Source organism: Coffea arabica, chromosome 11e, assembly GCF_036785885.1.
Source record: "Coffea arabica cultivar ET-39 chromosome 11e, Coffea Arabica ET-39 HiFi, whole genome shotgun sequence".
Classification (NCBI taxonomy): Eukaryota; Viridiplantae; Streptophyta; class Magnoliopsida; order Gentianales; family Rubiaceae; genus Coffea; species Coffea arabica.
The window spans coordinates 40,208,033-40,231,537 of NC_092331.1; the positions used below are offsets into that span (position 1 = coordinate 40,208,033).

At 39.1% G+C, this 23,505-nt stretch overlaps 18 non-coding genes across 18 annotated transcripts; all 18 read right to left on the minus strand.

The window, feature by feature from the left end:
- Positions 1 to 1,082: 1,082 nt before the first annotated feature.
- On the minus strand, positions 1,083 to 1,201 carry LOC140031813 (5S ribosomal RNA). The gene has a single exon (XR_011835738.1). It is a non-coding gene; the product is annotated as a 5S ribosomal RNA (ribosomal RNA).
- A 1,124-nt stretch (positions 1,202 to 2,325) lies between these two features.
- On the minus strand, positions 2,326 to 2,444 carry LOC140031245 (5S ribosomal RNA). Its single transcript, XR_011835166.1, has one exon. It is a non-coding gene; the product is annotated as a 5S ribosomal RNA (ribosomal RNA).
- A 1,124-nt stretch (positions 2,445 to 3,568) lies between these two features.
- LOC140031814 (5S ribosomal RNA) lies at positions 3,569 to 3,687 on the minus strand. The gene has a single exon (XR_011835739.1). It is a non-coding gene; the product is annotated as a 5S ribosomal RNA (ribosomal RNA).
- A 1,135-nt stretch (positions 3,688 to 4,822) lies between these two features.
- Positions 4,823 to 4,941, minus strand: LOC140026573 (5S ribosomal RNA). The gene has a single exon (XR_011830518.1). It is a non-coding gene; the product is annotated as a 5S ribosomal RNA (ribosomal RNA).
- A 1,125-nt stretch (positions 4,942 to 6,066) lies between these two features.
- LOC140031291 (5S ribosomal RNA) lies at positions 6,067 to 6,185 on the minus strand. Its single transcript, XR_011835212.1, has one exon. It is a non-coding gene; the product is annotated as a 5S ribosomal RNA (ribosomal RNA).
- Positions 6,186 to 7,310: 1,125 nt separating this feature from the next.
- Positions 7,311 to 7,429, minus strand: LOC140031292 (5S ribosomal RNA). Its single transcript, XR_011835213.1, has one exon. It is a non-coding gene; the product is annotated as a 5S ribosomal RNA (ribosomal RNA).
- A 1,135-nt stretch (positions 7,430 to 8,564) lies between these two features.
- On the minus strand, positions 8,565 to 8,683 carry LOC140026684 (5S ribosomal RNA). Its single transcript, XR_011830633.1, has one exon. It is a non-coding gene; the product is annotated as a 5S ribosomal RNA (ribosomal RNA).
- A 1,124-nt stretch (positions 8,684 to 9,807) lies between these two features.
- On the minus strand, positions 9,808 to 9,926 carry LOC140030301 (5S ribosomal RNA). The gene has a single exon (XR_011834215.1). It is a non-coding gene; the product is annotated as a 5S ribosomal RNA (ribosomal RNA).
- Positions 9,927 to 11,061: 1,135 nt separating this feature from the next.
- LOC140026796 (5S ribosomal RNA) lies at positions 11,062 to 11,180 on the minus strand. The gene has a single exon (XR_011830749.1). It is a non-coding gene; the product is annotated as a 5S ribosomal RNA (ribosomal RNA).
- Positions 11,181 to 12,315: 1,135 nt separating this feature from the next.
- On the minus strand, positions 12,316 to 12,434 carry LOC140031014 (5S ribosomal RNA). Its single transcript, XR_011834935.1, has one exon. It is a non-coding gene; the product is annotated as a 5S ribosomal RNA (ribosomal RNA).
- A 1,124-nt stretch (positions 12,435 to 13,558) lies between these two features.
- LOC140030302 (5S ribosomal RNA) lies at positions 13,559 to 13,677 on the minus strand. Its single transcript, XR_011834216.1, has one exon. It is a non-coding gene; the product is annotated as a 5S ribosomal RNA (ribosomal RNA).
- A 1,135-nt stretch (positions 13,678 to 14,812) lies between these two features.
- On the minus strand, positions 14,813 to 14,931 carry LOC140026907 (5S ribosomal RNA). Its single transcript, XR_011830860.1, has one exon. It is a non-coding gene; the product is annotated as a 5S ribosomal RNA (ribosomal RNA).
- Positions 14,932 to 16,055: 1,124 nt separating this feature from the next.
- LOC140031293 (5S ribosomal RNA) lies at positions 16,056 to 16,174 on the minus strand. Its single transcript, XR_011835214.1, has one exon. It is a non-coding gene; the product is annotated as a 5S ribosomal RNA (ribosomal RNA).
- Positions 16,175 to 17,299: 1,125 nt separating this feature from the next.
- LOC140029831 (5S ribosomal RNA) lies at positions 17,300 to 17,418 on the minus strand. Its single transcript, XR_011833746.1, has one exon. It is a non-coding gene; the product is annotated as a 5S ribosomal RNA (ribosomal RNA).
- Positions 17,419 to 18,553: 1,135 nt separating this feature from the next.
- On the minus strand, positions 18,554 to 18,672 carry LOC140031015 (5S ribosomal RNA). Its single transcript, XR_011834936.1, has one exon. It is a non-coding gene; the product is annotated as a 5S ribosomal RNA (ribosomal RNA).
- A 1,124-nt stretch (positions 18,673 to 19,796) lies between these two features.
- Positions 19,797 to 19,915, minus strand: LOC140030304 (5S ribosomal RNA). The gene has a single exon (XR_011834218.1). It is a non-coding gene; the product is annotated as a 5S ribosomal RNA (ribosomal RNA).
- Positions 19,916 to 21,050: 1,135 nt separating this feature from the next.
- LOC140027018 (5S ribosomal RNA) lies at positions 21,051 to 21,169 on the minus strand. Its single transcript, XR_011830971.1, has one exon. It is a non-coding gene; the product is annotated as a 5S ribosomal RNA (ribosomal RNA).
- A 1,124-nt stretch (positions 21,170 to 22,293) lies between these two features.
- LOC140031294 (5S ribosomal RNA) lies at positions 22,294 to 22,412 on the minus strand. The gene has a single exon (XR_011835215.1). It is a non-coding gene; the product is annotated as a 5S ribosomal RNA (ribosomal RNA).
- Between the last annotated feature and the right edge of the window lie 1,093 nt (positions 22,413 to 23,505).

The following is a 23,505-nucleotide window of genomic DNA, read 5'->3' on the forward strand; positions in this document are numbered from 1 at the left end:
GCGAAGCAATGTGGCTTTTCTAGACCGAAATTCATTTTAAGCGTCAATTCAAGCATTTTCCTCTTATCCTTTTATTTATTTACTTTATATTTTTTTTTGTTATTGATTTGCACCCTGTTTTTTTCCCTCATCCCGCAACTCTAAATTATCATGAAATCAATCCTTCACGCTTGCAGTTAGGGGTGGCAATTCGGGTCCAAATCAGGTTGGCGGGTCGGGTTCTGGTCAACAGACCCGCCAGAAAATCTGTTGACCCGAACCCCGACCCGCCTACCCGTGACGGGTCAGGTATGCTGACCCGAACCCGAAAATTTCAGGTTTACGGGGCGGCGGGTCGACCCGAAATGACCCGAAAATTAATTTTAATTTATTAATTTATCACTGTAATTTCTAATAAAATCAATTTCTCACAAAACTAATTACATAATCAAGTAATAAAAATTTAAATAAATGATTCCAAATCAAATCTAAAATAAATTAAACACCGTAAAAGTGTTTTATCCCAAGCAAAATATAAAATAAATTAAAACAATACAAAAGTGAAAAATAATATAATATATTATTTGTCCAAGTATAATAATTTCAACTTCACACAAATTAAATAAATTCGTTTAGGATTAAGTAATTAATGCCTTTGAAAAAAAGAATAACTTAGTTTAGTTAGATAAAATTATTTTTATGTTAATTAAATTATTTTTAATTCGTAAACAGGTCATATCGGGTCATATCAGGTCACCACGGGTTGACCCGAAATCGACCGGTTTTCTTTTCGGGTTCATCGGGTCCAACCCGAATTCCCGAAACCTCAACCCAAACCCATTAATTTCGTGTTAGGTTCGTGTCGTGTTTTCAGGTCGTGTCGAAAATTGCCACCCCTAGTTGCGGTGATACATTTGCGCCGACAAATTTGAGCGACGATCCGGGCTTTGATCGAGCCGTACCGTTCCTGATTTGTCTCGCGCCTTCAGATCCTCCTTCACGCTTCGACAAGAAGCAAAATATTAAGCAATCGTTCCGACGGAGCTAAATTACTACAGGATAAAGAACGAATAGGAAATTTGGATTTCGAAACAAAAAAAAAAGGGGTGCAACACGAGGACTTCCCAGGGGGTCACCCATCCTAGTACTACTCTCGCCCAAGCACGCTTAATTTCGGAGTTCTGATGGGATCCGGTGCATTAGTGCTGGTATGATCGTACCCGCCATGTTCCTTTCGCTTTATTCTTTTAAACTACCCCGTCCTGCGAAGCAGTGTGGCTTTTCTAGACCGAAATTCATTTTAAGCGTCAATTCAAGCATTTTCCTCTTATCCTTTTATTTATTTACTTTATATTTTTTTTTGTTATTGATTTGCACCCTGTTTTTTTCCCTCATCCCGCAACTCTAAATTATCATGAAATCAATCCTTCACGCTTGCAGTTAGGGGTGGCAATTCGGGTCCAAATCAGGTTGGCGGGTCGGGTTCTGGTCAACAGACCCGCCAGAAAATCTGTTGACCCGAACCCCGACCCGCCAACCCGTAACGGGTCAGGTATGCTGACCCGAACCCGAAAATTTCAGGTTTACGGGGCGGCGGGTCGACCCGAAATGACCCGAAACTTAATTTTAATTTATTAATTTAACACTGTAATTTCTGATAAAATCAATTTCTCACAAAACTAATTACATAATCAAGTAATAAAAATTTAAATAAATGATTCCAAATCAAATCTAAAATAAATTAAACACCGTAAAAGTGTTTTATCCCAAGCAAAATATAAAATAAATTAAAACAATACAAAAGTGAAAAATAATATAATATATTATTTGTCCAAGTATAATAATTTCAACTTCACACAAATTAAATAAATTCGTTTAGGATTAAGTAATTAATGCCTTTGAAAAAAAGAATAACTTAGTTTAGTTAGATAAAATTATTTTTATGTTTATTAAATTATTTTTAATTCGTAAACGGGTCATATCGGGTCATATCAGGTCACCACGGGTTGACCCGAAATCGACCGGTTTTCTTTTCGGGTTCATCGGGTCCAACCCGAATTCCCGAAACCTCAACCCAAACCCATTAATTTCGTGTTAGGTTCGTGTCGTGTTTTCAGGTCGTGTCGAAAATTGCCACCCCTAGTTGCGGTGATACATTTGCGCCGACAAATTTGAGCGACGATCCGGGCTTTGATCGAGCCGTACCGTTCCTGATTTGTCTCGCGCCTTCAGATCCTCCTTCACGCTTCGACAAGAAGCAAAATATTAAGCAATCGTTCCGACGGAGCTAAATTACTACAGGATAAAGAACGAATAGGAAATTTGGATTTCGAAACAAAAAAGAGAGGGGTGCAACACGAGGACTTCCCAGGGGGTCACCCATCCTAGTACTACTCTCGCCCAAGCACGCTTAACATCGGAGTTCTGATGGGATCCGGTGCATTAATGCTGGTATGATCGCACCCGCCATGTTCCTTTCGCTTTATTCTTTTAAACTACCCCGTCCTGCGAAGCAATGTGGCTTTTCTAGACCGAAATTCATTTTAAGCGTCAATTCAAGCATTTTCCTCTTATCCTTTTATTTATTTACTTTATATTTTTTTTTGTTATTGATTTGCACCCTGTTTTTTTCCCTCATCCCGCAACTCTAAATTATCATGAAATCAATCCTTCACGCTTGCAGTTAGGGGTGGCAATTCGGGTCCAAATCAGGTTGGCGGGTCGGGTTCTGGTCAACAGACCCGCCAGAAAATCTGTTGACCCGAACCCCGACCCGCCTACCCGTGACGGGTCAGGTATGCTGACCCGAACCTGAAAATTTCAGGTTTACGGGGCGGCGGGTCGACCCGAAATGACCCGAAAATTAATTTTAATTTATTAATTTATCACTGTAATTTCTAATAAAATCAATTTCTCACAAAACTAATTACATAATCAAGTAATAAAAATTTAAATAAATGATTCCAAATCAAATCTAAAATAAATTAAACACCGTAAAAGTGTTTTATCCCAAGCAAAATATAAAATAAATTAAAACAATACAAAAGTGAAAAATAATATAATATATTATTTGTCCAAGTATAATAATTTCAACTTCACACAAATTAAATAAATTCGTTTAGGATTAAGTAATTAATGCCTTTGAAAAAAAGAATAACTTAGTTTAGTTAGATAAAATTATTTTTATGTTAATTAAATTATTTTTAATTCGTAAACAGGTCATATCGGGTCATATCAGGTCACCACGGGTTGACCCGAAATCGACCGGTTTTCTTTTCGGGTTCATCGGGTCCAACCCGAATTCCCGAAACCTCAACCCAAACCCATTAATTTCGTGTTAGGTTCGTGTCGTGTTTTCAGGTCGTGTCGAAAATTGCCACCCCTAGTTGCGGTGATACATTTGCGCCGACAAATTTGAGCGACGATCCGGGCTTTGATCGAGCCGTACCGTTCCTGATTTGTCTCGCGCCTTCAGATCCTCCTTCACGCTTCGACAAGAAGCAAAATATTAAGCAATCGTTCCGACGGAGCTAAATTACTACAGGATAAAGAACGAATAGGAAATTTGGATTTCGAAACAAAAAAAAAAGGGGTGCAACACGAGGACTTCCCAGGGGGTCACCCATCCTAGTACTACTCTCGCCCAAGCACGCTTAATTTCGGAGTTCTGATGGGATCCGGTGCATTAGTGCTGGTATGATCGTACCCGCCATGTTCCTTTCGCTTTATTCTTTTAAACTACCCCGTCCTGCGAAGCAGTGTGGCTTTTCTAGACCGAAATTCATTTTAAGCGTCAATTCAAGCATTTTCCTCTTATCCTTTTATTTATTTACTTTATATTTTTTTTTGTTATTGATTTGCACCCTGTTTTTTTCCCTCATCCCGCAACTCTAAATTATCATGAAATCAATCCTTCACGCTTGCAGTTAGGGGTGGCAATTCGGGTCCAAATCAGGTTGGCGGGTCGGGTTCGGGTCAACAGACCCGCCAGAAAATCTGTTGACCCGAACCCCGACCCGCCAACCCGTGACGGGTCAGGTATGCTGACCCGAACCCGAAAATTTCAGGTTTACGGGGCGGCGGGTCGACCCCAAATGACCCGAAACTTAATTTTAATTTATTAATTTATCACTGTAATTTCTAATAAAATCAATTTCTCACAAAACTAATTACATAATCAAGTAATAAAAATTTAAATAAATGATTCCAAATCAAATCTAAAATAAATTAAACACCGTAAAAGTGTTTTATCCCAAGCAAAATATAAAATAAATTAAAACAATACAAAAGTGAAAAATAATATAATATATTATTTGTCCAAGTATAATAATTTCAACTTCACACAAATTAAATAAATTCGTTTAGGATTAAGTAATTAATGCCTTTGAAAAAAAGAATAACTTAGTTTAGTTAGATAAAATTATTTTTATGTTTATTAAATTATTTTTAATTCGTAAACGGGTCATATCGGGTCATATCAGGTCACCACGGGTTGACCCGAAATCGACCGGTTTTCTTTTCGGGTTCATCGGGTCCAACCCGATTCTGACCCGAATTCCCGAAACCTCAACCCAAACCCATTAATTTCGTGTTAGGTTCGTGTCGTGTTTTCAGGTCGTGTCGAAAATTGCCACCCCTAGTTGCGGTGATACATTTGCGCCGACAAATTTGAGCGACGATCCGGGCTTTGATCGAGCCGTACCGTTCCTGATTTGTCTCGCGCCTTCAGATCCTCCTTCACGCTTCGACAAGAAGCAAAATATTAAGCAATCGTTCCGACGGAGCTAAATTACTACAGGATAAAGAACGAATAGGAAATTTGGATTTCGAAACAAAAAAGAGAGGGGTGCAACACGTGGACTTCCCAGGGGGTCACCCATCCTAGTACTACTCTCGCCCAAGCACGCTTAACTTCGGAGTTCTGATGGGATCCGGTGCATTAGTGCTGGTATGATCGCACCCGCCATGTTCCTTTCGCTTTATTCTTTTAAACTACCCCGTCCTGCGAAGCAGTGTGGCTTTTCTAGACCGAAATTCATTTTAAGCGTCAATTCAAGCATTTTCCTCTTATCCTTTTATTTATTTAATTTATATTTTTTTTTGTTATTGATTTGCACCCTGTTTTTTTCCCTCATCCCGCAACTCTAAATTATCATGAAATCAATCCTTCACGCTTGCAGTTAGGGGTGGCAATTTGGGTCCAAATCAGGTTGGCGGGTCGGGTTCGGGTCAACAGACCCGCCAGAAAATCTGTTGACCCGAACCCCGACCCGCCAACCCGTGACGGGTCAGGTATGCTGACCCGAACCCGAAAATTTCAGGTTTACGGGGCGGCGGGTCGACCCGAAATGACCCGAAACTTAATTTTAATTTATTAATTTATCACTGTAATTTCTGATAAAATCAATTTCTCACAAAACTAATTACATAATCAAGTAATAAAAATTTAAATAAATGATTCCAAATCAAATCTAAAATAAATTAAACACCGTAAAAGTGTTTTATCCCAAGCAAAATATAAAATAAATTAAAACAATACAAAAGTGAAAAATAATATAATATATTATTTGTCCAAGTATAATAATTTCAACTTCACACAAATTAAATAAATTCGTTTAGGATTAAGTAATTAATGCCTTTGAAAAAAAGAATAACTTAGTTTAGTTAGATAAAATTATTTTTATGTTTATTAAATTATTTTTAATTCGTAAACGAGTCATATCAGGTCACCACGGGTTGACCCGAAATCGACCGGTTTTCTTTTCGAGTTCATCGGGTCCAACCCGATTCTGACCCGAATTCCCGAAACCTCAACCCAAACCCATTAATTTCGTGTTAGGTTCGTGTCGTGTTTTCAGGTCGTGTCGAAAATTGCCACCCCTAGTTGCGGTGATACATTTGCGCCGACAAATTTGAGCGACGATCCGGGCTTTGATCGAGCCGTACCGTTCCTGATTTGTCTCGCGCCTTCAGATCCTCCTTCACGCTTCGACAAGAAGCAAAATATTAAGCAATCGTTCCGACGGAGCTAAATTACTACAGGATAAAGAACGAATAGGAAATTTGGATTTCGAAACAAAAAAGAGAGGGGTGCAACACGAGGACTTCCCAAGGGGTCACCCATCCTAGTACTACTCTCGCCCAAGCACGCTTAATTTCGGAGTTCTGATGGGATCCGGTGCATTAGTGCTGGTATGATCGCACCCGCCATGTTCCTTTCGCTTTATTCTTTTAAACTACCCCGTCCTGCGAAGCAGTGTGGCTTTTCTAGACCGAAATTCATTTTAAGCGTCAATTCAAGCATTTTCCTCTTATCCTTTTATTTATTTACTTTATATTTTTTTTTGTTATTGATTTGCACCCTGTTTTTTTCCCTCATCCCGCAACTCTAAATTATCATGAAATCAATCGTTCACGCTTGCAGTTAGGGGTGGCAATTCGGGTCCAAATCAGGTTGGCGGGTCGGGTTCGGGTCAACAGACCCGCCAGAAAATCTGTTGACCCGAACCCCGACCCGCCAACCCGTGACGGGTCAGGTATGCTGACCCGAACCCGAAAATTTCAGGTTTACGGGGCGGCGGGTCGACCCGAAATGACCCGAAAATTAATTTTAATTTATTAATTTATCACTGTAATTTCTAATAAAATCAATTTCTCACAAAACTAATTACATAATCAAGTAATAAAAATTTAAATAAATGATTCCAAATCAAATCTAAAATAAATTAAACACCGTAAAAGTGTTTTATCCCAAGCAAAATATAAAATAAATTAAAACAATACAAAAGTGAAAAATAATATAATATATTATTTGTCCAAGTATAATAATTTCAACTTCACACAAATTAAATAAATTCGTTTAGGATTAAGTAATTAATGCCTTTGAAAAAAAGAATAACTTAGTTTAGTTAGATAAAATTATTTTTATGTTTATTAAATTATTTTTAATTCGTAAACGAGTCATATCAGGTCACCACGGGTTGACCCGAAATCGACCGGTTTTCTTTTCGGGTTCATCGGGTCCAACCCGATTCTGACCCGAATTCCCGAAACCTCAACCCAAACCCATTAATTTCGTGTTAGGTTCGTGTCGTGTTTTCAGGTCGTGTCGAAAATTGCCACCCCTAGTTGCGGTGATACATTTGCGCCGACAAATTTGAGCGACGATCCGGGCTTTGATCGAGCCGTACCGTTCCTGATTTGTCTCGCGCCTTCAGATCCTCCTTCACGCTTCGACAAGAAGCAAAATATTAAGCAATCGTTCCGACGGAGCTAAATTACTACAGGATAAAGAACGAATAGGAAATTTGGATTTCGAAACAAAAAAGAGAGGGGTGCAACACGAGGACTTCCCAAGGGGTCACCCATCCTAGTACTACTCTCGCCCAAGCACGCTTAATTTCGGAGTTCTGATGGGATCCGGTGCATTAGTGCTGGTATGATCGCACCCGCCATGTTCCTTTCGCTTTATTCTTTTAAACTACCCCGTCCTGCGAAGCAGTGTGGCTTTTCTAGACCGAAATTCATTTTAAGCGTCAATTCAAGCATTTTCCTCTTATCCTTTTATTTATTTACTTTATATTTTTTTTTGTTATTGATTTGCACCCTGTTTTTTTCCCTCATCCCGCAACTCTAAATTATCATGAAATCAATCCTTCACGCTTGCAGTTAGGGGTGGCAATTCGGGTCCAAATCAGGTTGGCGGGTCGGGTTCGGGTCAACAGACCCGCCAGAAAATCTGTTGACCCGAACCCCGACCCGCCAACCCGTAACGGGTCAGGTATGCTGACCCGAACCCGAAAATTTCAGGTTTACGGGGCGGCGGGTCGACCCGAAATGACCCGAAACTTAATTTTAATTTATTAATTTATCACTGTAATTTCTGATAAAATCAATTTCTCACAAAACTAATTACATAATCAAGTAATAAAAATTTAAATAAATGATTCCAAATCAAATCTAAAATAAATTAAACACCGTAAAAGTGTTTTATCCCAAGCAAAATATAAAATAAATTAAAACAATACAAAAGTGAAAAATAATATAATATATTATTTGTCCAAGTATAATAATTTCAACTTCACACAAATTAAATAAATTCGTTTAGGATTAAGTAATTAATGCCTTTGAAAAAAAGAATAACTTAGTTTAGTTAGATAAAATTATTTTTATGTTTATTAAATTATTTTTAATTCGTAAACGGGTCATATCGGGTCATATCAGGTCACCACGGGTTGACCCGAAATCGACCGGTTTTCTTTTCGGGTTCATCGGGTCCAACCCGATTCTGACCCGAATTCCCGAAACCTCAACCCAAACCCATTAATTTCGTGTTAGGTTCGTGTCGTGTTTTCAGGTCGTGTCGAAAATTGCCACCCCTAGTTGCGGTGATACATTTGCGCCGACAAATTTGAGCGACGATCCGGGCTTTGATCGAGCCGTACCGTTCCTGATTTGTCTCGCGCCTTCAGATCCTCCTTCACGCTTCGACAAGAAGCAAAATATTAAGCAATCGTTCCGACGGAGCTAAATTACTACAGGATAAAGAACGAATAGGAAATTTGGATTTCGAAACAAAAAAGAGAGGGGTGCAACACGTGGACTTCCCAGGGGGTCACCCATCCTAGTACTACTCTCGCCCAAGCACGCTTAACTTCGGAGTTCTGATGGGATCCGGTGCATTAGTGCTGGTATGATCGCACCCGCCATGTTCCTTTCGCTTTATTCTTTTAAACTACCCCGTCCTGCGAAGCAGTGTGGCTTTTCTAGACCGAAATTCATTTTAAGCGTCAATTCAAGCATTTTCCTCTTATCCTTTTATTTATTTAATTTATATTTTTTTTTGTTATTGATTTGCACCCTGTTTTTTTCCCTCATCCCGCAACTCTAAATTATCATGAAATCAATCCTTCACGCTTGCAGTTAGGGGTGGCAATTCGGGTCCAAATCAGGTTGGCGGGTCGGGTTCGGGTCAACAGACCCGCCAGAAAATCTGTTGACCCGAACCCCGACCCGCCAACCCGTGACGGGTCAGGTATGCTGACCCGAACCCGAAAATTTCAGGTTTACGGGGCGGCGGGTCGACCCGAAATGACCCGAAACTTAATTTTAATTTATTAATTTATCACTGTAATTTCTGATAAAATCAATTTCTCACAAAACTAATTACATAATCAAGTAATAAAAATTTAAATAAATGATTCCAAATCAAATCTAAAATAAATTAAACACCGTAAAAGTGTTTTATCCCAAGCAAAATATAAAATAAATTAAAACAATACAAAAGTGAAAAATAATATAATATATTATTTGTCCAAGTATAATAATTTCAACTTCACACAAATTAAATAAATTCGTTTAGGATTAAGTAATTAATGCCTTTGAAAAAAAGAATAACTTAGTTTAGTTAGATAAAATTATTTTTATGTTTATTAAATTATTTTTAATTCGTAAACAGGTCATATCGGGTCATATCAGGTCACCACGGGTTGACCCGAATTCGACCGGTTTTCTTTTCGGGTTCATCGGGTCCAACCCGAATTCCCGAAACCTCAACCCAAACCCATTAATTTCGTGTTAGGTTCGTGTCGTGTTTTCAGGTCGTGTCGAAAATTGCCACCCCTAGTTGCGGTGATACATTTGCGCCGACAAATTTGAGCGACGATCCGGGCTTTGATCGAGCCGTACCGTTCCTGATTTGTCTCGCGCCTTCAGATCCTCCTTCACGCTTCGACAAGAAGCAAAATATTAAGCAATCGTTCCGACGGAGCTAAATTACTACAGGATAAAGAACGAATAGGAAATTTGAATTTCGAAACAAAAAAGAAAGGGGTGCAACACGAGGACTTCCCAGGGGGTCACCCATCCTAGTACTACTCTCGCCCAAGCACGCTTAACTTCGGAGTTCTGATGGGATCCGGTGCATTAATGCTGGTATGATCGCACCCGCCATGTTCCTTTCGCTTTATTCTTTTAAACTACCCCGTCCTGCGAAGCAGTGTGGCTTTTCTAGACCGAAATTCATTTTAAGCGTCAATTCAAGCATTTTCCTCTTATCCTTTTATTTATTTACTTTATATTTTTTTTTGTTATTGATTTGCACCCTGTTTTTTTCCCTCATCCCGCAACTCTAAATTATCATGAAATCAATCCTTCACGCTTGCAGTTAGGGGTGGCAATTCGGGTCCAAATCAGGTTGGCGGGTCGGGTTCGGGTCAACAGACCCGCCAGAAAATCTGTTGACCCGAACCCCGACCCGCCAACCCGTGACGGGTCAGGTATGCTGACCCGAACCCGAAAATTTCAGGTTTACGGGGCGGCGGGTCGACCCCAAATGACCCGAAACTTAATTTTAATTTATTAATTTATCACTGTAATTTCTAATAAAATCAATTTCTCACAAAACTAATTACATAATCAAGTAATAAAAATTTAAATAAATGATTCCAAATCAAATCTAAAATAAATTAAACACCGTAAAAGTGTTTTATCCCAAGCAAAATATAAAATAAATTAAAACAATACAAAAGTGAAAAATAATATAATATATTATTTGTCCAAGTATAATAATTTCAACTTCACACAAATTAAATAAATTCGTTTAGGATTAAGTAATTAATGCCTTTGAAAAAAAGAATAACTTAGTTTAGTTAGATAAAATTATTTTTATGTTTATTAAATTATTTTTAATTCGTAAACGGGTCATATCGGGTCATATCAGGTCACCACGGGTTGACCCGAAATCGACCGGTTTTCTTTTCGGGTTCATCGGGTCCAACCCGATTCTGACCCGAATTCCCGAAACCTCAACCCAAACCCATTAATTTCGTGTTAGGTTCGTGTCGTGTTTTCAGGTCGTGTCGAAAATTGCCACCCCTAGTTGCGGTGATACATTTGCGCCGACAAATTTGAGCGACGATCCGGGCTTTGATCGAGCCGTACCGTTCCTGATTTGTCTCGCGCCTTCAGATCCTCCTTCACGCTTCGACAAGAAGCAAAATATTAAGCAATCGTTCCGACGGAGCTAAATTACTACAGGATAAAGAACGAATAGGAAATTTGGATTTCGAAACAAAAAAGAGAGGGGTGCAACACGTGGACTTCCCAGGGGGTCACCCATCCTAGTACTACTCTCGCCCAAGCACGCTTAACTTCGGAGTTCTGATGGGATCCGGTGCATTAGTGCTGGTATGATCGCACCCGCCATGTTCCTTTCGCTTTATTCTTTTAAACTACCCCGTCCTGCGAAGCAGTGTGGCTTTTCTAGACCGAAATTCATTTTAAGCGTCAATTCAAGCATTTTCCTCTTATCCTTTTATTTATTTAATTTATATTTTTTTTTGTTATTGATTTGCACCCTGTTTTTTTCCCTCATCCCGCAACTCTAAATTATCATGAAATCAATCCTTCACGCTTGCAGTTAGGGGTGGCAATTCGGGTCCAAATCAGGTTGGCGGGTCGGGTTCGGGTCAACAGACCCGCCAGAAAATCTGTTGACCCGAACCCCGACCCGCCAACCCGTGACGGGTCAGGTATGCTGACCCGAACCCGAAAATTTCAGGTTTACGGGGCGGCGGGTCGACCCGAAATGACCCGAAACTTAATTTTAATTTATTAATTTATCACTGTAATTTCTGATAAAATCAATTTCTCACAAAACTAATTACATAATCAAGTAATAAAAATTTAAATAAATGATTCCAAATCAAATCTAAAATAAATTAAACACCGTAAAAGTGTTTTATCCCAAGCAAAATATAAAATAAATTAAAACAATACAAAAGTGAAAAATAATATAATATATTATTTGTCCAAGTATAATAATTTCAACTTCACACAAATTAAATAAATTCGTTTAGGATTAAGTAATTAATGCCTTTGAAAAAAAGAATAACTTAGTTTAGTTAGATAAAATTATTTTTATGTTTATTAAATTATTTTTAATTCGTAAACGGGTCATATCGGGTCATATCAGGTCACCACGGGTTGACCCGAAATCGACCGGTTTTCTTTTCGGGTTCATCGGGTCCAACCCGATTCTGACCCGAATTCCCGAAACCTCAACCCAAACCCATTAATTTCGTGTTAGGTTCGTGTCGTGTTTTCAGGTCGTGTCGAAAATTGCCACCCCTAGTTGCGGTGATACATTTGCGCCGACAAATTTGAGCGACGATCCGGGCTTTGATCGAGCCGTACCGTTCCTGATTTGTCTCGCGCCTTCAGATCCTCCTTCACGCTTCGACAAGAAGCAAAATATTAAGCAATCGTTCCGACGGAGCTAAATTACTACAGGATAAAGAACGAATAGGAAATTTGGATTTCGAAACAAAAAAGAGAGGGGTGCAACACGTGGACTTCCCAGGGGGTCACCCATCCTAGTACTACTCTCGCCCAAGCACGCTTAATTTCGGAGTTCTGATGGGATCCGGTGCATTAGTGCTGGTATGATCGCACCCGCCATGTTCCTTTCGCTTTATTCTTTTAAACTACCCCGTCCTGCGAAGCAGTGTGGCTTTTCTAGACCGAAATTCATTTTAAGCGTCAATTCAAGCATTTTCCTCTTATCCTTTTATTTATTTAATTTATATTTTTTTTTGTTATTGATTTGCACCCTGTTTTTTTCCCTCATCCCGCAACTCTAAATTATCATGAAATCAATCCTTCACGCTTGCAGTTAGGGGTGGCAATTCGGGTCCAAATCAGGTTGGCGGGTCGGGTTCGGGTCAACAGACCCGCCAGAAAATCTGTTGACCCGAACCCCGACCCGCCAACCCGTGACGGGTCAGGTATGCTGACCCGAACCCGAAAATTTCAGGTTTACGGGGCGGCGGGTCGACCCGAAATGACCCGAAACTTAATTTTAATTTATTAATTTATCACTGTAATTTCTGATAAAATCAATTTCTCACAAAACTAATTACATAATCAAGTAATAAAAATTTAAATAAATGATTCCAAATCAAATCTAAAATAAATTAAACACCGTAAAAGTGTTTTATCCCAAGCAAAATATAAAATAAATTAAAACAATACAAAAGTGAAAAATAATATAATATATTATTTGTCCAAGTATAATAATTTCAACTTCACACAAATTAAATAAATTCGTTTAGGATTAAGTAATTAATGCCTTTGAAAAAAAGAATAACTTAGTTTAGTTAGATAAAATTATTTTTATGTTTATTAAATTATTTTTAATTCGTAAACAGGTCATATCGGGTCATATCAGGTCACCACGGGTTGACCCGAAATCGACCGGTTTTCTTTTCGGGTTCATCGGGTCCAACCCGAATTCCCGAAACCTCAACCCAAACCCATTAATTTCGTGTTAGGTTCGTGTCGTGTTTTCAGGTCGTGTCGAAAATTGCCACCCCTAGTTGCGGTGATACATTTGCGCCGACAAATTTGAGCGACGATCCGGGCTTTGATCGAGCCGTACCGTTCCTGATTTGTCTCGCGCCTTCAGATCCTCCTTCACGCTTCGACAAGAAGCAAAATATTAAGCAATCGTTCCGACGGAGCTAAATTACTACAGGATAAAGAACGAATAGGAAATTTGAATTTCGAAACAAAAAAGAAAGGGGTGCAACACGAGGACTTCCCAGGGGGTCACCCATCCTAGTACTACTCTCGCCCAAGCACGCTTAACTTCGGAGTTCTGATGGGATCCGGTGCATTAATGCTGGTATGATCGCACCCGCCATGTTCCTTTCGCTTTATTCTTTTAAACTACCCCGTCCTGCGAAGCAGTGTGGCTTTTCTAGACCGAAATTCATTTTAAGCGTCAATTCAAGCATTTTCCTCTTATCCTTTTATTTATTTACTTTATATTTTTTTTTGTTATTGATTTGCACCCTGTTTTTTTCCCTCATCCCGCAACTCTAAATTATCATGAAATCAATCCTTCACGCTTGCAGTTAGGGGTGGCAATTCGGGTCCAAATCAGGTTGGCGGGTCGGGTTCGGGTCAACAGACCCGCCAGAAAATCTGTTGACCCGAACCCCGACCCGCCAACCCGTGACGGGTCAGGTATGCTGACCCGAACCCGAAAATTTCAGGTTTACGGGGCGGCGGGTCGACCCCAAATGACCCGAAACTTAATTTTAATTTATTAATTTATCACTGTAATTTCTAATAAAATCAATTTCTCACAAAACTAATTACATAATCAAGTAATAAAAATTTAAATAAATGATTCCAAATCAAATCTAAAATAAATTAAACACCGTAAAAGTGTTTTATCCCAAGCAAAATATAAAATAAATTAAAACAATACAAAAGTGAAAAATAATATAATATATTATTTGTCCAAGTATAATAATTTCAACTTCACACAAATTAAATAAATTCGTTTAGGATTAAGTAATTAATGCCTTTGAAAAAAAGAATAACTTAGTTTAGTTAGATAAAATTATTTTTATGTTTATTAAATTATTTTTAATTCGTAAACGGGTCATATCGGGTCATATCAGGTCACCACGGGTTGACCCGAAATCGACCGGTTTTCTTTTCGGGTTCATCGGGTCCAACCCGATTCTGACCCGAATTCCCGAAACCTCAACCCAAACCCATTAATTTCGTGTTAGGTTCGTGTCGTGTTTTCAGGTCGTGTCGAAAATTGCCACCCCTAGTTGCGGTGATACATTTGCGCCGACAAATTTGAGCGACGATCCGGGCTTTGATCGAGCCGTACCGTTCCTGATTTGTCTCGCGCCTTCAGATCCTCCTTCACGCTTCGACAAGAAGCAAAATATTAAGCAATCGTTCCGACGGAGCTAAATTACTACAGGATAAAGAACGAATAGGAAATTTGGATTTCGAAACAAAAAAGAGAGGGGTGCAACACGTGGACTTCCCAGGGGGTCACCCATCCTAGTACTACTCTCGCCCAAGCACGCTTAACTTCGGAGTTCTGATGGGATCCGGTGCATTAGTGCTGGTATGATCGCACCCGCCATGTTCCTTTCGCTTTATTCTTTTAAACTACCCCGTCCTGCGAAGCAGTGTGGCTTTTCTAGACCGAAATTCATTTTAAGCGTCAATTCAAGCATTTTCCTCTTATCCTTTTATTTATTTAATTTATATTTTTTTTTGTTATTGATTTGCACCCTGTTTTTTTCCCTCATCCCGCAACTCTAAATTATCATGAAATCAATCCTTCACGCTTGCAGTTAGGGGTGGCAATTCGGGTCCAAATCAGGTTGGCGGGTCGGGTTCGGGTCAACAGACCCGCCAGAAAATCTGTTGACCCGAACCCCGACCCGCCAACCCGTGACGGGTCAGGTATGCTGACCCGAACCCGAAAATTTCAGGTTTACGGGGCGGCGGGTCGACCCGAAATGACCCGAAACTTAATTTTAATTTATTAATTTATCACTGTAATTTCTGATAAAATCAATTTCTCACAAAACTAATTACATAATCAAGTAATAAAAATTTAAATAAATGATTCCAAATCAAATCTAAAATAAATTAAACACCGTAAAAGTGTTTTATCCCAAGCAAAATATAAAATAAATTAAAACAATACAAAAGTGAAAAATAATATAATATATTATTTGTCCAAGTATAATAATTTCAACTTCACACAAATTAAATAAATTCGTTTAGGATTAAGTAATTAATGCCTTTGAAAAAAAGAATAACTTAGTTTAGTTAGATAAAATTATTTTTATGTTTATTAAATTATTTTTAATTCGTAAACAGGTCATATCGGGTCATATCAGGTCACCACGGGTTGACCCGAAATCGACCGGTTTTCTTTTCGGGTTCATCGGGTCCAACCCGAATTCCCGAAACCTCAACCCAAACCCATTAATTTCGTGTTAGGTTCGTGTCGTGTTTTCAGGTCGTGTCGAAAATTGCCACCCCTAGTTGCGGTGATACATTTGCGCCGACAAATTTGAGCGACGATCCGGGCTTTGATCGAGCCGTACCGTTCCTGATTTGTCTCGCGCCTTCAGATCCTCCTTCACGCTTCGACAAGAAGCAAAATATTAAGCAATCGTTCCGACGGAGCTAAATTACTACAGGATAAAGAACGAATAGGAAATTTGGATTTCGAAACAAAAAAGAGAGGGGTGCAACACGAGGACTTCCCAAGGGGTCACCCATCCTAGTACTACTCTCGCCCAAGCACGCTTAATTTCGGAGTTCTGATGGGATCCGGTGCATTAGTGCTGGTATGATCGCACCCGCCATGTTCCTTTCGCTTTATTCTTTTAAACTACCCCGTCCTGCGAAGCAGTGTGGCTTTTCTAGACCGAAATTCATTTTAAGCGTCAATTCAAGCATTTTCCTCTTATCCTTTTATTTATTTACTTTATATTTTTTTTTGTTATTGATTTGCACCCTGTTTTTTTCCCTCATCCCGCAACTCTAAATTATCATGAAATCAATCCTTCACGCTTGCAGTTAGGGGTGGCAATTCGGGTCCAAATCATGTTGGCGGGTCGGGTTCGGGTCAACAGACCCGCCAGAAAATCTGTTGACCCGAACCCCGACCCGCCAACCCGTAACGGGTCAGGTATGCTGACCCGAACCCGAAAATTTCAGGTTTACGGGGCGGCGGGTCGACCCGAAATGACCCGAAACTTAATTTTAATTTATTAATTTATCACTGTAATTTCTGATAAAATCAATTTCTCACAAAACTAATTACATAATCAAGTAATAAAAATTTAAATAAATGATTCCAAATCAAATCTAAAATAAATTAAACACCGTAAAAGTGTTTTATCCCAAGCAAAATATAAAATAAATTAAAACAATACAAAAGTGAAAAATAATATAATATATTATTTGTCCAAGTATAATAATTTCAACTTCACACAAATTAAATAAATTCGTTTAGGATTAAGTAATTAATGCCTTTGAAAAAAAGAATAACTTAGTTTAGTTAGATAAAATTATTTTTATGTTTATTAAATTATTTTTAATTCGTAAACGGGTCATATCGGGTCATATCAGGTCACCACGGGTTGACCCGAAATCGACCGGTTTTCTTTTCGGGTTCATCGGGTCCAACCCGAATTCCCGAAACCTCAACCCAAACCTATTAATTTCGTGTTAGGTTCGTGTCGTGTTTTCAGGTCGTGTCGAAAATTGCCACCCCTAGTTGCGGTGATACATTTGCGCCGACAAATTTGAGCGACGATCCGGGCTTTTGATCGAGCCGTACCGTTCCTGATTTGTCTCGCGCCTTCAGATACTCCTTCACGCTTCAACAAGAAGCAAAATATTAAACAATCGTTCCGACGGAGCTAAATTACTACGGGATAAAGAACGAATAGGAAATTTGGATTTCGAAACAAAAAAGAGAGGAGTGCAACACGAGGACTTCCCAGGGGGTCACCCATCCTAGTACTACTCTCGCCCAAGCACGCTTAACTTCGGAGTTCTGATGGGATCCGGTGCATTAGTGCTGGTATGATCGCACCCGCCATGTTCCTTTCGCTTTATTCTTTTAAACTACCCCGTCCTGCGAAGCAGTGTGGCTTTTCTAGACCGAAATTCATTTTAAGCGTCAATTCAAGCATTTTCCTCTTATCCTTTTATTTATTTAATTTATATTTTTTTTTGTTATTGATTTGCACCCTGTTTTTTTCCCTCATCCCGCAACTCTAAATTATCATGAAATCAATCCTTCACGCTTGCAGTTAGGGGTGGCAATTCGGGTCCAAATCAGGTTGGCGGGTCGGGTTCGGGTCAACAGACCCGCCAGAAAATCTGTTGACCCGAACCCCGACCCGCCAACCCGTGACGGGTCAGGTATGCTGACCCGAACCCGAAAATTTCAGGTTTACGGGGCGGCGGGTCGACCCGAAATGACCCGAAACTTAATTTTAATTTATTAATTTATCACTGTAATTTCTGATAAAATCAATTTCTCACAAAACTAATTACATAATCAAGTAATAAAAATTTAAATAAATGATTCCAAATCAAATCTAAAATAAATTAAACACCGTAAAAGTGTTTTATCCCAAGCAAAATATAAAATAAATTAAAACAATACAAAAGTGAAAAATAATATAATATATTATTTGTCCAAGTATAATAATTTCAACTTCACACAAATTAAATAAATTCGTTTAGGATTAAGTAATTAATGCCTTTGAAAAAAAGAATAACTTAGTTTAGTTAGATAAAATTATTTTTATGTTTATTAAATTATTTTTAATTCGTAAACGGGTCATATCGGGTCATATCAGGTCACCACGGGTTGACCCGAAATCGACCGGTTTTCTTTTCGGGTTCATCGGGTCCAACCCGATTCTGACCCGAATTCCCGAAACCTCAACCCAAACCCATTAATTTCGTGTTAGGTTCGTGTCGTGTTTTCAGGTCGTGTCGAAAATTGCCACCCCTAGTTGCGGTGATACATTTGCGCCGACAAATTTGAGCGACGATCCGGGCTTTGATCGAGCCGTACCGTTCCTGATTTGTCTCGCGCCTTCAGATCCTCCTTCACGCTTCGACAAGAAGCAAAATATTAAGCAATCGTTCCGACGGAGCTAAATTACTACAGGATAAAGAACGAATAGGAAATTTGGATTTCGAAACAAAAAAGAGAGGGGTGCAACACGTGGACTTCCCAGGGGGTCACCCATCCTAGTACTACTCTCGCCCAAGCACGCTTAATTTCGGAGTTCTGATGGGATCCGGTGCATTAGTGCTGGTATGATCGCACCCGCCATGTTCCTTTCGCTTTATTCTTTTAAACTACCCCGTCCTGCGAAGCAGTGTGGCTTTTCTAGACCGAAATTCATTTTAAGCGTCAATTCAAGCATTTTCCTCTTATCCTTTTATTTATTTAATTTATATTTTTTTTTGTTATTGATTTGCACCCTGTTTTTTTCCCTCATCCCGCAACTCTAAATTATCATGAAATCAATCCTTCACGCTTGCAGTTAGGGGTGGCAATTCGGGTCCAAATCAGGTTGGCGGGTCGGGTTCGGGTCAACAGACCCGCCAGAAAATCTGTTGACCCGAACCCCGACCCGCCAACCCGTGACGGGTCAGGTATGCTGACCCGAACCCGAAAATTTCAGGTTTACGGGGCGGCGGGTCGACCCGAAATGACCCGAAACTTAATTTTAATTTATTAATTTATCACTGTAATTTCTGATAAAATCAATTTCTCACAAAACTAATTACATAATCAAGTAATAAAAATTTAAATAAATGATTCCAAATCAAATCTAAAATAAATTAAACACCGTAAAAGTGTTTTATCCCAAGCAAAATATAAAATAAATTAAAACAATACAAAAGTGAAAAATAATATAATATATTATTTGTCCAAGTATAATAATTTCAACTTCACACAAATTAAATAAATTCGTTTAGGATTAAGTAATTAATGCCTTTGAAAAAAAGAATAACTTAGTTTAGTTAGATAAAATTATTTTTATGTTTATTAAATTATTTTTAATTCGTAAACAGGTCATATCGGGTCATATCAGGTCACCACGGGTTGACCCGAAATCGACCGGTTTTCTTTTCGGGTTCATCGGGTCCAACCCGAATTCCCGAAACCTCAACCCAAACCCATTAATTTCGTGTTAGGTTCGTGTCGTATTTTCAGGTCGTGTCGAAAATTGCCACCCCTAGTTGCGGTGATACATTTGCGCCGACAAATTTGAGCGACGATCCGGGCTTTGATCGAGCCGTACCGTTCCTGATTTGTCTCGCGCCTTCAGATCCTCCTTCACGCTTCGACAAGAAGCAAAATATTAAGCAATCGTTCCGACGGAGCTAAATTACTACAGGATAAAGAACGAATAGGAAATTTGAATTTCGAAACAAAAAAGAAAGGGGTGCAACACGAGGACTTCCCAGGGGGTCACCCATCCTAGTACTACTCTCGCCCAAGCACGCTTAACTTCGGAGTTCTGATGGGATCCGGTGCATTAATGCTGGTATGATCGCACCCGCCATGTTCCTTTCGCTTTATTCTTTTAAACTACCCCGTCCTGCGAAGCAGTGTGGCTTTTCTAGACCGAAATTCATTTTAAGCGTCAATTCAAGCATTTTCCTCTTATCCTTTTATTTATTTACTTTATATTTTTTTTTGTTATTGATTTGCACCCTGTTTTTTTCCCTCATCCCGCAACTCTAAATTATCATGAAATCAATCCTTCACGCTTGCAGTTAGGGGTGGCAATTCGGGTCCAAATCAGGTTGGCGGGTCGGGTTCGGGTCAACAGACCCGCCAGAAAATCTGTTGACCCGAACCCCGACCCGCCAACCCGTGACGGGTCAGGTATGCTGACCCGAACCCGAAAATTTCAGGTTTACGGGGCGGCGGGTCGACCCCAAATGACCCGAAACTTAATTTTAATTTATTAATTTATCACTGTAATTTCTAATAAAATCAATTTCTCACAAAACTAATTACATAATCAAGTAATAAAAATTTAAATAAATGATTCCAAATCAAATCTAAAATAAATTAAACACCGTAAAAGTGTTTTATCCCAAGCAAAATATAAAATAAATTAAAACAATACAAAAGTGAAAAATAATATAATATATTATTTGTCCAAGTATAATAATTTCAACTTCACACAAATTAAATAAATTCGTTTAGGATTAAGTAATTAATGCCTTTGAAAAAAAGAATAACTTAGTTTAGTTAGATAAAATTATTTTTATGTTTATTAAATTATTTTTAATTCGTAAACGGGTCATATCGGGTCATATCAGGTCACCACGGGTTGACCCGAAATCGACCGGTTTTCTTTTCGGGTTCATCGGGTCCAACCCGATTCTGACCCGAATTCCCGAAACCTCAACCCAAACCCATTAATTTCGTGTTAGGTTCGTGTCGTGTTTTCAGGTCGTGTCGAAAATTGCCACCCCTAGTTGCGGTGATACATTTGCGCCGACAAATTTGAGCGACGATCCGGGCTTTGATCGAGCCGTACCGTTCCTGATTTGTCTCGCGCCTTCAGATCCTCCTTCACGCTTCGACAAGAAGCAAAATATTAAGCAATCGTTCCGACGGAGCTAAATTACTACAGGATAAAGAACGAATAGGAAATTTGGATTTCGAAACAAAAAAGAGAGGGGTGCAACACGTGGACTTCCCAGGGGGTCACCCATCCTAGTACTACTCTCGCCCAAGCACGCTTAACTTCGGAGTTCTGATGGGATCCGGTGCATTAGTGCTGGTATGATCGCACCCGCCATGTTCCTTTCGCTTTATTCTTTTAAACTACCCCGTCCTGCGAAGCAGTGTGGCTTTTCTAGACCGAAATTCATTTTAAGCGTCAATTCAAGCATTTTCCTCTTATCCTTTTATTTATTTAATTTATATTTTTTTTTGTTATTGATTTGCACCCTGTTTTTTTCCCTCATCCCGCAACTCTAAATTATCATGAAATCAATCCTTCACGCTTGCAGTTAGGGGTGGCAATTCGGGTCCAAATCAGGTTGGCGGGTCGGGTTCGGGTCAACAGACCCGCCAGAAAATCTGTTGACCCGAACCCCGACCCGCCAACCCGTGACGGGTCAGGTATGCTGACCCGAACCCGAAAATTTCAGGTTTACGGGGCGGCGGGTCGACCCGAAATGACCCGAAACTTAATTTTAATTTATTAATTTATCACTGTAATTTCTGATAAAATCAATTTCTCACAAAACTAATTACATAATCAAGTAATAAAAATTTAAATAAATGATTCCAAATCAAATCTAAAATAAATTAAACACCGTAAAAGTGTTTTATCCCAAGCAAAATATAAAATAAATTAAAACAATACAAAAGTGAAAAATAATATAATATATTATTTGTCCAAGTATAATAATTTCAACTTCACACAAATTAAATAAATTCGTTTAGGATTAAGTAATTAATGCCTTTGAAAAAAAGAATAACTTAGTTTAGTTAGATAAAATTATTTTTATGTTTATTAAATTATTTTTAATTCGTAAACAGGTCATATCGGGTCATATCAGGTCACCACGGGTTGACCCGAAATCGACCGGTTTTCTTTTCGGGTTCATCGGGTCCAACCCGAATTCCCGAAACCTCAACCCAAACCCATTAATTTCGTGTTAGGTTCGTGTCGTGTTTTCAGGTCGTGTCGAAAATTGCCACCCCTAGTTGCGGTGATACATTTGCGCCGACAAATTTGAGCGACGATCCGGGCTTTGATCGAGCCGTACCGTTCCTGATTTGTCTCGCGCCTTCAGATCCTCCTTCACGCTTCGACAAGAAGCAAAATATTAAGCAATCGTTCCGACGGAGCTAAATTACTACAGGATAAAGAACGAATAGGAAATTTGGATTTCGAAACAAAAAAGAGAGGGGTGCAACACGAGGACTTCCCAAGGGGTCACCCATCCTAGTACTACTCTCGCCCAAGCACGCTTAATTTCGGAGTTCTGATGGGATCCGGTGCATTAGTGCTGGTATGATCGCACCCGCCATGTTCCTTTCGCTTTATTCTTTTAAACTACCCCGTCCTGCGAAGCAGTGTGGCTTTTCTAGACCGAAATTCATTTTAAGCGTCAATTCAAGCATTTTCCTCTTATCCTTTTATTTATTTACTTTATATTTTTTTTTGTTATTGATTTGCACCCTGTTTTTTTCCCTCATCCCGCAACTCTAAATTATCATGAAATCAATCCTTCACGCTTGCAGTTAGGGGTGGCAATTCGGGTCCAAATCATGTTGGCGGGTCGGGTTCGGGTCAACAGACCCGCCAGAAAATCTGTTGACCCGAACCCCGACCCGCCAACCCGTAACGGGTCAGGTATGCTGACCCGAACCCGAAAATTTCAGGTTTACGGGGCGGCGGGTCGACCCGAAATGACCCGAAACTTAATTTTAATTTATTAATTTATCACTGTAATTTCTGATAAAATCAATTTCTCACAAAACTAATTACATAATCAAGTAATAAAAATTTAAATAAATGATTCCAAATCAAATCTAAAATAAATTAAACACCGTAAAAGTGTTTTATCCCAAGCAAAATATAAAATAAATTAAAACAATACAAAAGTGAAAAATAATATAATATATTATTTGTCCAAGTATAATAATTTCAACTTCACACAAATTAAATAAATTCGTTTAGGATTAAGTAATTAATGCCTTTGAAAAAAAGAATAACTTAGTTTAGTTAGATAAAATTATTTTTATATTTATTAAATTATTTTTAATTCGTAAACGGGTCATATCGGGTCATATCAGGTCACCACGGGTTGACCCGAAATCGACCGGTTTTCTTTTCGGGTTCATCGGGTCCAACCCGATTCTGACCCGAATTCCCGAAACCTCAACCCAAACCCATTAATTTCGTGTTAGGTTCGTGTCGTGTTTTCAGGTCGTGTCGAAAATTGCCACCCCTAGTTGCGGTGATACATTTGCGCCGACAAATTTGAGCGACGATCCGGGGTTTGATCGAGCCGTACCGTTCCTGATTTGTCTCGCGCCTTCAGATCCTCCTTCACGCTTCGACAAGAAGCAAAATATTAAGCAATCGTTCCGACGGAGCTAAATTACTACAGGAT